General features: G+C 38.2%; 1 protein-coding gene across 5 annotated transcripts in view; it reads right to left on the bottom strand.

Moving 5' to 3' along the window:
* tinc (transmembrane protein tincar) overlaps window positions 1–12472 on the bottom strand; it is an 80643-nt gene that overhangs the window by 40283 nt on the left and 27888 nt on the right. For all 5 annotated transcript variants that reach the window (XM_089466827.1, XM_089466832.1, XM_089466838.1 and 2 more), the window contains one exon: window positions 11011–11044. The gene's annotated coding sequence lies outside the window, so the exon portion shown is untranslated. The remainder of the gene's footprint in view (window positions 1–11010; window positions 11045–12472) is intronic.

Genomic DNA, 12472 nt, shown 5'->3' with positions numbered 1-12472 from the left:
AAATTGAAAATACTTTTGCCAACGGGAGAGTCACAGTATGGCTGGCAACAGGGCAAAGTTTTTGATTGCAGTTTATGCATATGAATGAAGTTGTTTGGCTTTTAACTTTGCCAACAAGCAAAAGAACAAGAGCCAAGCAGGAAAAAATGCCTCAAAGAACATCTTTAGATGAAAAGCAGGCAAAAGCAAATTAAGAATAAGAAAGAAACTATTGACAATTTGCATTAAAAGCCTTTCCCAAGCGCGGCTCATAATTAAGTTTTCCGATCGAAATAGTGCCGTGACAAGTGCGGGGAATCGGGGACGTCAAACAGGTATAACTTTTGCCAGGCGCAACTGCATATTAAACTTGCCAGCACTTTGACTAAATTGTGGATAAAAATGCATTATTCATCTGGCCAACATTTGCCCAGCCCGCAGCCCCAGTTCGGCTGCCAATCCAACCATTAGGCAAAAGCGTCAAGCGTAAAATACTAAACTGAAATTTTGTGTTCAACCAATGTTGACAGCCGCGCGGCCAAGTTGCGGTGCCAGAAACAGTCAGCTCCATTAGAGACGTCTCCGTAGTGCGGAGTCCGGAGTCCGCCGTTCGCCGTTCGCAGCTGACAGCTGGCGCTGACGGAGATGCGCGACAAAGTGACGCAAAGTTTAATTGAAATTCTAGAAGAGCGAAACAGCAAAGCCAAACTGAATAAAAATAAAAAGCACACTGAAGAGAAAAAGAAAATGAAAAAAATAACTGCGCTTCAACTTCAAATTAGTTTTACATAAATTTCCTGCGTTGAGCAAAGCGTAGAAAAAACTTTTCCATACACTATATACAAAAATATTGTACGCATAATTAGCTCTGATAAATATATATACTGAATCTGGAAAAAAAGAGATTACTGAGAGTAAAATATATATATAGATATAGCAAGGAGACAGAATGAAGATATAAAGAATTAGATATATAGATGAACTAGTCGAAGAGCTACAGATTGTTTTGTTATACATATATAAGATAAAGAATTGCTGAGAGTTGCATATGAAAATATCTATTCGAATCTATTCGTCTCTTAATGTGTGTAGAGACTGTTTACATATTATATATTACATTATATATAATATAAATCGAAGCTATTTGTATATTACATATTCCAGTGAAGTATTCAATAAAATTGTTCTTGCATTTTCATACATAAGAATGAAACTCGCTTGCATCACTCTTTGCCGTAGTCACTAGAACTGATTAAAGCACTTCATTGTAGCTGTGTTTGCTTAATATTTGAACTTCACTTGCCTCAATTATTTGCGTAGTCAAAGTAAAGGCAGCCCTGGAGTATTCCATTTGGCTGATTAATTGCAAATCATAAGTCCCTCGACTGATTTTTAACCTTTTTCACCTGCCAAGAGTTTTGATTTGATTCGAGAGGAGAGAAAGAGGATTTGCAGATTACCTTTAACCTTTTCTCTCTTCTCTTTACGTACATATAGATTTATACATATATTTTATATACATATATTTATTTGTCTTGCCATTTGCTTTATAGCTTGCTTGCTTGTTGTTGTTGTTGCTGCTGCCGCTCCATATGGCAGTGTATAAATATTTTATTCGCTCAGCTCAATATGGCGAATGTCATGCCGCCATTTTGTTATTCGCCATATTTCATTTCCGCTTGTCGTTGGCTTTGTTTGTTTTTGTTGCTGTCGCTGCTGCTGCTGCTGCTGCCGCTTGCTCGGCTGCTGCAAAACTCAATTATTTATGCATGTCACGTCATTTTCGGCTAACCAGCAGCTAAAGCAAATGCCACAACAACAACATACTGAGTTGGATAGCAAGGAAATTTTGCGCAGAAATTCAAATGTCACCGCCAAAGCTGGCAAAGCTGCGACCCCCTTTTTTATTAGTTGTTATTTTTGCAAACATTTTTGCAGCTGCCCTAATGCTCTAATGCCACTGAGGTAGGCGCTGCTTATTACACACACTTCCCCACGTGTGTGTGTGTGAGTAATGCCTTTGGCTGGATTTATGGCCATGAGCAGCGTCTAGGCATGCCCACGCGTCGCCTGTTCTAGGCAATTGAATTGTAATTTCGTGCATGATATTTTCATTTTTGACATGGCGTGCAATTTTTCATTGCCTCAGTAGCTGGCCATCAAAAAGTTATAGCTTAATTGATGTTCTGATCGTTGTTGTGCAGCTGTTGGTCAACATTTCAATCCTGCCGACCATCAATCAACTTGCTTTTCATATTTTAAAGAACGGGCATTAAGTATACGCCGCTTGAACTTGTTGATAAAGCTTCATTTTTTATACTTGAATGTACACAATGAAAAAACAATCGAAATAACTTATTTTTTAAATTAAATCAACACGCGGTCAACAATAAAATTGTATAACAGGCAACAGCAAAAAATAATGACAACACAGATGAAAATAAAATAAAACAATACAAAATCAGGCCGAAACGGCGCTGACTTCAATGAAGCGTTAAATTGAATTGTTGTCGCCGTTGTAGCCACATTTAATGGCCCTCCCTCTCCGCTCCCCACACGCCCCACGCCCCACGCCTCTCGCCTCTCGCCAGCGGCAACCGCACCCAGTGGCATACATAGTCTATTTTTATTATTATTATATTATTTGCAATTTACCAAACAGTTCGCCGGCAGTCAAAGTTACAGATACCCACGTTTTTGTTTTATGGCCATGCAAATGGAAATCCAGGCCTCCAACGCCTTGGGCCGATGGATGAGAATGGGGTGGGGAGGTGTGCGTCTGTTTGGGGCAGTATTGGGAGCGTTCATTGTAATCAAGTCAAAAATTGCTCAATGCGTCGGACCGGAACTTAAACAGCGTTCAACCCGTTGCCTCACAACAAAATGGAGCAGCACGTGCCCCACGCACACCCACACACACTCAGGCTCACACACACATACACTTGCTAGCCTAAGGATTTATCTCAATGTCCTTCGCTTGGCTTTCAATAAGAAGGGATTAAGTTTAAAAGTAAACTACAAACGAGAACGAGTTACGTTCTATGTGTATGTGTGCGACTGCCGAAAAGCCAATAAAAGCACAGATCTCATATCTATATATACATCTCTATATATATATATCTAACTATATACATATGTACAGCCGTTGCCAAGACACTTTAAGCACCCTTCGGCCCCGCGTTCGTGCCCGGATCCTTTGCCAGTATGCGTTCTGGCGATAAGTGTTATTTTCGACTGCCAGCTGTGATTCTCCAGTAAAGTTTCATGTTACCAAAGCGACATGGGCCACAATTCCCTTCGCTGCCGCCGCCCGCTACTCCTCAAGCCACCCACTTTCTCCAAACCCAGTGCCATTTCTTGTTACTTTGTGTTTGTATGTCCCTCTCTCTCTCTCTCTCTCTCTCTGGGTGTGTATGTCAGCTATAAATTTTCTTATCACAATGGGCCACCGATAAGGCGGTAAAATTTGTCTGCTTTAAACTGCAGCAGTTCGAATATTTTTATACAGACACTGTTATTTATGTACTCCTGCAGCAGCAACTTAAAGCTATATATATATAGTATGTGTGCTTCGAAAGAGAAAAGCAAACTGTGGACTGCCATTCATTGAATCAAACTTCCTGCTTCTTCTTCTTTTTTCCTCTTCTTCTCATTGCTGTGGAAAATTATGTGGCACATATGCCGAGTCGAAAAACTCATGACTCATTCAGTTGATATCAACGTTACGCACTTAACTTTCGCACTCCGGCAAAGATGCTCGTAGTCATGCTTTAGCTTCATCTAATTTTCATAAGGCCAAGTGGAATTTCAACTCACGAACATGTACTTCAGCCGTCGCCTTAAGTGGGCGGCCCCGCCAAAGGCGGAGCGAGATCTTTGAAAATGCCACAAAACCGACCGTCAATGGAATTTATTCGTGTATATATCATAAGCAGCGTAATTTGATTGAGCAATCTGCATATTGCGCTGGAAGCCATTGGAGGTCATTATGCTTATAGCTTGTAGCTAGGCAATGCTCAAATTCCGTCTGATTAGAGCTTTAACATTTATATTTCTTTTATTGCGGTGCGCTTTTACAATTTTTAATATACATTTTCCTCCTAATTATAAACATGCTTTTCAAAGAAAACTTAACATTTTGTTTTTCTTTTAAAGCCTACTATAAATATAAAAGGAGGCGATGGGAATGAGGATCTCGCCCATACATTTTTCGACAGCTAATCACATTTAAATGTTTTCAATCTGTCTACCATTTATATGCCCTCTTAGTAAGCCATAACCTAATTTGTTGCAGGTTTCTACCCTAAATCGTATTTTAAGTGGAATAAATAATTGACTGAATTCATATATCGTATATATATTTAATTATATTTTATTTACCACAAAATAAAAGGTCTGCAATAAAACAGACCCAAGTCTATGATAAGTACAACATAAATAGTAGTTGTGGCTTATAATTTGTAGCAACATTTTTAAGGTCTGACAAAAATGGAGCCCCTTTTATTATGTGATATTAATATTTGACTTAATGTGACTTCATTTAGTGTTTTTTCAGTCTTCAGCTACTATAATCATAAACACAATTACTTTCTCTTTATTGTTAACAAAATAAACAACTTTTTATTCATTAGTTAGCAATCATGTTAATAGTTCATATTTACATTTTACATTTGCATGCAATAATAATAATAATAATTGTATTTAACAGAATTTTATTTAATGCAGTTAATGTATTTCTAGAATTTCTACCATCAACACTCGAGCTGTGGGTCGAGTTTTATTGAGAAATATATATGTACAATATATTCCATATTTAATAAAGCCTGCAAAAGAATTTTATTTTTGTACTCATCTAGTCGAACTGTATATGCCCTTTCCATAATTTCTTTTACCAGCATTCGCATTGTGAGTTAACTTTAATTGAGATATATGTATATTTCACATTTAATAAAGCCTGTGAGTGTATCTCAGATTTTGTATTTCAACAGTCTAACTTCACTTTCGCTCTATTACAATCACTTTATAAAGATTGCAGTTAATATCTTTCCATAATTTCTTTTACCTGCATTCGCATTGTGAGTTAACTTTTATTGCGATATATATTTCACATTTAATGAAGCCTGTGAGTGTATCTCATATTTTGTATTGCAGCTAGTCTAACTTTATTTTGGGTCTGCTAAAAGCACTTTATAAAGATTGTTGGCTTCGCGTATTTGTTCAAAAAGTTGCACATTGTTTTCCCTGCTGCGGCTGTTGGCTTTGCTTTTTTGTCCCATTTTTAGCGGAAAACTGTGCTGGAAAAGTGCACACCGATTTTTGGCGTAATAATTTATAGGCCAGTTTTGGGACTCGAGGCTCGTGGCATGCAGGAATAACTTTGCAATGCTCAATTTGTGCAACCATTTTATATTATTAATGGTTAGCATTGTTGTAGCTGGCAACTGGCAACTGGTTGGCTTTCAAAGGATTTGCTTTCAACTCAAACAAATGGAATTTGGGAAAATGCATTTCCATTGTGGTCGGAGGAAGACGAGTCCGAAAGCATTTTCCTTTCCCTATGCAATTGTAGTGCGAAGATTTTGGCTGCCTTTTGCTGTGGTGACACATGCCAAAAATGCGACTGCTATGAAACCGGAAACGACAAACAGCAACAACAACGACAGCAACAACAATATACAATAGATACCCGTCAACCATTTTGTGGGCATTTTGTGCACTCAACTGCACCAGCTGCTGTGCTGTCTGTGTCCACTGTGCCAACGCCACGCCCCACACTGTCCCTTGCCGAGGTCTGTTTGCCTTGCTGTACTATGTATTTTATGACTTGTTATTGCCACGCCCCTGCCAGACCAGAGCACGCCTGCCCAAGCGTTAGCTAACTTTTTGCATTCAAATTACAAAATCCAACTTTAAATGCCCTGCAGCCAAGACAGAGAGTTTCACGTTCTCACGGTATCCCCACGAATCTGTGTTCCCTACTGAAATATTCAAGACTTTTGACGAATCAATAACTAACTTTTAGCTTTACTATATGGGACATTAAAATGGAATAGTAATCTATTTACAGACTTTTGATAACAGAGTTTCCATTCTATAACAGAAAGTAAACAGATAAGTTTGCATGTGATGTTATCTAAATTCTGTTAAACTTTTCTAGTATCATACATATATTTCTTTGCCTATACTCGTATATACGCAATCTTCCAATAAAATTTAAAATAAATTATTGTGTTTATTGAAAAACGAGATATCTTCGCGTCTGCCAACATCGGTGGCAACATATAGAGTTGCTTGTGCTACATTTTATGCTTGGCGTTTTCTTCAGTTTTTTATCTTTCTCTTAACACGCACCGCCCCTCCACCCACAGCTAGCAAATGTGCGAAAGCAAAAGGAAACCCAATAGCACTTTAGCAGGTACTATGCCAAGAAGAAAACTGAAAGGATCTTCAGACCATTGAAGTCCATTCCTGCTGCTGCCGCTGCCGCTGCCGCTTCCACTCCTGCTGCTGTTGCTGTTGCTAAAAGTGTGCGCCAAGTGTTGAGAGATGTTTTGTTGCAGCTATTCACTTGATGGCAGATTTTTACCTGTTTGCCTAGTTTTTAACAACAGGAAAGAAGTTTTGCTTGTGTTCCGTTCGGTTCGCCGCTTTGTTTACGGCCAAATACAAAACAATGCCATTCTTACACATGAGCGCATTTGAAGCAAGTTTTTTGCAGTAGAAGCGGCAGCAGCAGCCGTTGCTGTTGACATCCTGCATTCAACTTGAAATTAGAGCTATTCTCCAGCTGTTGCTAAAGTCATGACTCAGACTCTTTCATTTGCTCTGCTCGGACCAGGACTACAACTGGGACTCGGACTCGGACTCGGACTCGGACTCGGATTGCATATTTAATCCGTTGCTGTAGGTCTTATTCGCAATTCCACACGCCTTGCTTCCTGCCCGCTGCTTAGCTATCCAAAAGTGAATTATTGCTAGCATCTGGCGGCAACTGCTGCAGCATTTCAATTGGCCAAATCATTCGACTCATTGGCTCGAGCTTCGAGCCGAAAGCTGGCTATGCTCCGCAGCTCTTTGTTTGCCATTGGCATTAGCAATACAAATTGCACAGCGAAAGTTCAACAAACTACATTTTAAATGGCGCACACTAACTAAAAAAAAAACAAGTAAGAAAGCTCTAGTCGAGACTGCTCGACTACGAGATCCCCTGAACCCTTGGAGTGCTAGCTATTTCAATAATTTTTCGCGTCTTTCAGCTTACACAAGAAACACACACACATACACAAACACATACACAAACACATACACAAACACATACACACACAAGCACCCACGCATAAACACGCATGGGCTGCAGTGTGCGCTTACTATGAGAACTTAATTGTTTAATAACTTTTTTTGTGGACGTACGATCTTCATGAAACTTTCAGATTATGATTATAACATGAATATGCATGTAATTGCCAAAGCACAAGTCTCTAGTATTTGAAATACGCGTTTTACAAAAGTGAGGGTGAGGGGGTGAATTTAGAGGTGGGGGGTAAATTTTAACAAAAACCGAAATTGTATAAATTGCATATAAGCATATATAAAAAATTTGGAGACTCTAGCAATAAAGGTGTAGAAGATATAATTTTATAACAGGTTTTCGATAAGGTTTTTCATCGATAAAAAAAGATCGGGATGAGTTATCGAATTTTAATGATAAACTCGATATCCGCGCTGTAATTACGAACATTTTAAAAAAAATTTGAAGTCTCTAGCTCTTATATCTTCGGAAATCGACGCGTTCAAACATACGGACAGACGGACAGACGGACAGACGGACAGACAGACAGACGGACAGGGCCAAATCAACTCAGCTGGTCACCCTGATCAAGAATATATATACTTTGTGGGGTCTGCCACGCCTCCTTCTGCCTGTTACATACATTTCAACAAAACCATTATACCCTGATTTCCCATTTTCAATGGGTTCAGGGTATAACAAGTAAGAAAGCTCTAGTCGAGACTGCTCGACTACGAGATCCCCTGAACCCTTGGAGCAATAGATATTTCAATAATTTTTCGCGTCTTTCAGCTTACACAAGAAACACGCACACACACACACACAGGCATACATATACACACACGCATACAGACACACATACACACACACACACGCATACATACACAAACGCATACACACACACATACACATACACACACACATACACAAACACATACACACACATATATACAAACACATACACACACAAGCACCCACGCATAAACACGCATGGGCTGCAGTGTGCGCTTACTATGAGAACTTAATTGTTTAATAACTTTTTTTATGGACGTACGATCTTCATGAAACTTTCAGATTATGATTATAACATGGATATGCATGTAATTGCCAAAGCACAAGTCTCTAGTATTTGAAATACGCTTTTTACAAAAGTGAGGGTGAGGGGGTGAATTTAAGGGTGGGGGGTAAATTTTAACAAAAACCGAAATTGTATAAATTGCATATAAGCATACATTAAAAATTTGGAGACTCTAGCAATAAAGGTGTAGAAGATATAATTTTATAACTGGTTTTCGATAAGGTTTTTTATCGATAAAAAAAGATCGGGATGAGTTATCGAATTTTAATGATAAACTTGATATGCGCGCTGTAATTACGGACATTTTAAAAAAAATTTGAAGTCTCTAGCTCTTATATCTTCTGAAATCGACGCGTTCATACATACGGACAGACGGACAGACGGACAGACGGACAGACAGACGGACAGGGCCAAATCAACTCAGCTCGTCACGCTGATCAAGAATATATATACTTTGTGGGGTCTGCCACGCCTCCTTCTCCCTGTTACATACATTTCAACAAAACCATTATACCCTGATTTCCCATTGAAAATGGGTTCAGGGTATAAAAAGAGATGTATATGCAAGTATGTATATATATATATATTTACAGTTAAGAAATTTGAAATCAGCCATGATCGACTGCTTGATACACGCCAAAAAAATGCTAAAACTCAGGAATTTATTTTGCAAGCTCGTAGTTTCGTAGCTTTCCATTAATCCTTATAATTATAACATAGTTTTCAAAATTAAGGAAAATAAATTGTGACTACGGTATATATGTAAAGTGGCATGAGAAGATTGGTCAATTGCAACAGAATGGCTAACGTTGTTTATGTTCTCAATAGTCTGCTTAATTTCAATTACAATTACCCCATTTTTTAAATACACAACCATATGCAAAATAATTGTTACATACATTTCAGTGTTTTATATGACCAAATACATTATGTCATACACAAGTCTTTTTATACCCTGAACCCATTGAAAATGGGAAATCAGGGTATAATGGTTTTGTTAAAAGTATGTAACAGGCAGAAGGAGGCGTGGCAGACCCCACAAAGTATATATATTCTTGATCAGGGCGACGAGCTGAGTCGATTTGGCCCTGTCCGTCTGTCTGTCCGTCCGTCCGTCCGTCCGTCCGTCCGTCCGTCCGTATGTATGAACGCGTCGATTTCAGAAGATATAAGAGCTAGAGACTTCAAATTTTTTTTAAAATGTCCGTAATTACAGCGCGCATATCAAGTTTATCATTAAAAATCGATAACTCATCCCGATCTTTTTTTATCGATAAAAAACCTTATCGAAAACCAATTATAAAATTATATCTTCTACACCCTTATTGCTAGAGTCTCCAAATTTTTAATGTATGCTTATATGCAATTTATACAATTTCGGTTTTTGTTAAAATTTACCCCCCACCCTTAAATTCACCCCCTCGCCATCACTTTTGTAAAAAGCGTATTTCAAATACTAGAGACTTGGGCTTTGGAATGTACACACATATTTACCATATGATTACACTCTAAAAGTTTCATTAAGATCGTATGTCTACAAAAGAAATTATTTAACAAATAAATTCTCATAATATTGCCCACACTGCAGCGCAGCCCAAGCGCAGTCGCTGCTTACTGCGCAGTTAGCAGAGCGCAGACTTATGCGTGCGTGTGGATGCATGTGTATGTATGTGTGCATAAAAGAAGTGCAGAATGATTAGAATATCAGCTTGGAGGGTTCAGGGTATCTCCTAGTCGAGCAGTCTCGACTGGAGCTTTCTTACTTGTTTATTTATTAATTATTGACAAATAACAGCGGCTATTTATAACAATGGAATATAAAATTTTCAATAAGATAAGACTTTTCTATTTGCCATTCATCCACCAGGCGGAAATCCCAGCCCAGTTGCGAACTACTTGGCTTTCATATAGAAATACGGATAACAGACAGCAAGACGAGCATTGCGAAACAACCAATATATTCTTTTTTCAGTTCGTGAATGTGTAACAAACACACACACATACAATTCGACAGGCAGCAAAGGACTTGGATTTAAAAATGGCACAGGTAGCTTTACAGTTGCCTTTTGTAGCGCTTTTAGCTATTTTAAGTTTTTATGTCAATTAAGGCCAAAACGCTTCATAGATAGCTTACATTGTTTTAGCGTTTACTTGATATCGCTCTGTGTATCTTCCACATGTGCATACGTAATAAGTGAACTTTGACCCTAATTACAGCATCATCTATAAAATACGAAAAATTCTGTACCAAATTGAGCCAGAGGTAGTCATTTTATAAACTGGTCAGATCTGATTTGCTCAAGCAGCAAAAGGCAATAATAACAAATCAGAAATCTGATATTTTAGGGAAAAATAAAAAATAATATAAGTCATATACATGTAGATACATGGTTTAATGAATTGAGTTTCATGTGCTATTAAATATCATTTATTAATTTTAATCAGTAAAGAATGTCGCTCATTGATGCGACGCACAGGAAAATTAATTCAGGAGCGTAATATCAATAATGTCAACTGACAATTTCCAAAGTTCTTGTCAGCCCAGATTTTCAGATATTAAAGAATGTTTTCAGCATGCACGTTAATTGAATTTTAATTAACGAACTGCAAGTTCCGTTTTAATCAATGAAAAACTCTATTAAAAATAATAAAGCTCATAACTTACCACGGCTGATGAATTGAAGCCCTCGTTTGATATGCTGCAAATAGAAAGAGAAGAGCAAATTCATGTGAAAAATGATTTATAAATCGAATGCGTAAGCAACATGGAGTCCAATCAATTTGTTGGCTCCCCAATTAAAATGCCGGGCAGCAGTGGTTATCAACAACAAAATGACCACACACAATGCCCTGCATCCATTTTGTTTATTGACTTTGTCGAGTGTCAAGAATGGCATCATAATCAGAGAAAAAATAGAGAAAAGGCGAAACGAGAAATCAACATTGGGGAAACACACACAAGTAATGGCTGCGGAGCTAATGCCTGGCGCAGAGGACACTTCCGGCTCCCATTAGCCGAGGCACTGCTCACAATTTATGTGCTCGGCGCTGAATCAAAAACTTTATGAAATCGACATCAAAATGCGGCGAGTAGTCCAATCTTTGCCTCCGCACACGCCCCCACTTTGCTACTTATGTACATATTATTGGGGCGCCTGTCAAATGAAGCGCCACAAAAAAGCAAGCGAACGAGCTTCAATAAGCAATGAACGACTAAGGGATTGCCTGTACACTCTAGATGCCCTTTCATACAAATGACTGTGAATACCTACTGAAGATATACTGATATACCACATTTCGCGAGTCTATAAAATATCACAATATCACAATATGCATATCATGCCCTGTCACACTAGTTGCAGGGTATTAAGGTACACTGGGGATTCGCTTGGCCGGGTGGTTGGCTGCCTGACTGTCTGGGTTGTCTGCCGGCTGTGCAACTGGGGCCAGCCTGGGCTGCCCGTTTCATCAACTTAAACTGCTGACAGCTGATAAATGCTGTTCAATTTGTTTCACCAATTTTTCGCCCTCCATTTAAAACTGTATAAAATGGCGGTTGACAGTTGACATGTCCTCCCCCACAGCCACCTTAAAGAGAAGCCGTCTCTTGCCACAGCTAAAAAATAACAAAAAGGGCAAAAAAGTAACAGCAAAGTGGCTAAAAGAGATTATTCTGAAGCATCTTCTCTAAGCTCCAATCAATTTCAGTTTAAACTTTCAATTTTTCGGTGAGTTCAATCAATTTTTGTTCATGAAATTACGAAATGAGTTCATCGATAAGAAATTTTAAAATAGAGGTTTGAAATATGTATATTGATATACCCAAAATATTAATATGGATATATTCATATTGATTTTGAAAACTGTGCAACCGTGTACATTGTACAAAATGTATATACTTATGAAATATTATAACGCAATGAGTGTAATATATAACATAATGGAAGCTTCTCGTATTCATACATACATCTATACACACACACACCAATGAAGCTTACCTGCGAAATCCTATTATTTGAAACTCGATACATGGATACGACCCTAATGAAATAGGCATGCATATAATATTCATGCTTCATTATAGGGGGATAAATTACCTAATAATAAACAAATATTAAACATTTACT

The sequence above is a fragment of the Drosophila arizonae genome, chromosome 2 (assembly GCF_054131065.1).
Source record: "Drosophila arizonae isolate 15081-1271.41 chromosome 2, UAZ_ARI_1.0, whole genome shotgun sequence".
NCBI lineage: Eukaryota > Metazoa > Arthropoda > Insecta > Diptera > Drosophilidae > Drosophila > Drosophila arizonae.
The sequence above is the reverse complement of the archived record's forward strand: the minus strand, read 5'-3'. Positions and strand labels throughout refer to the sequence as shown.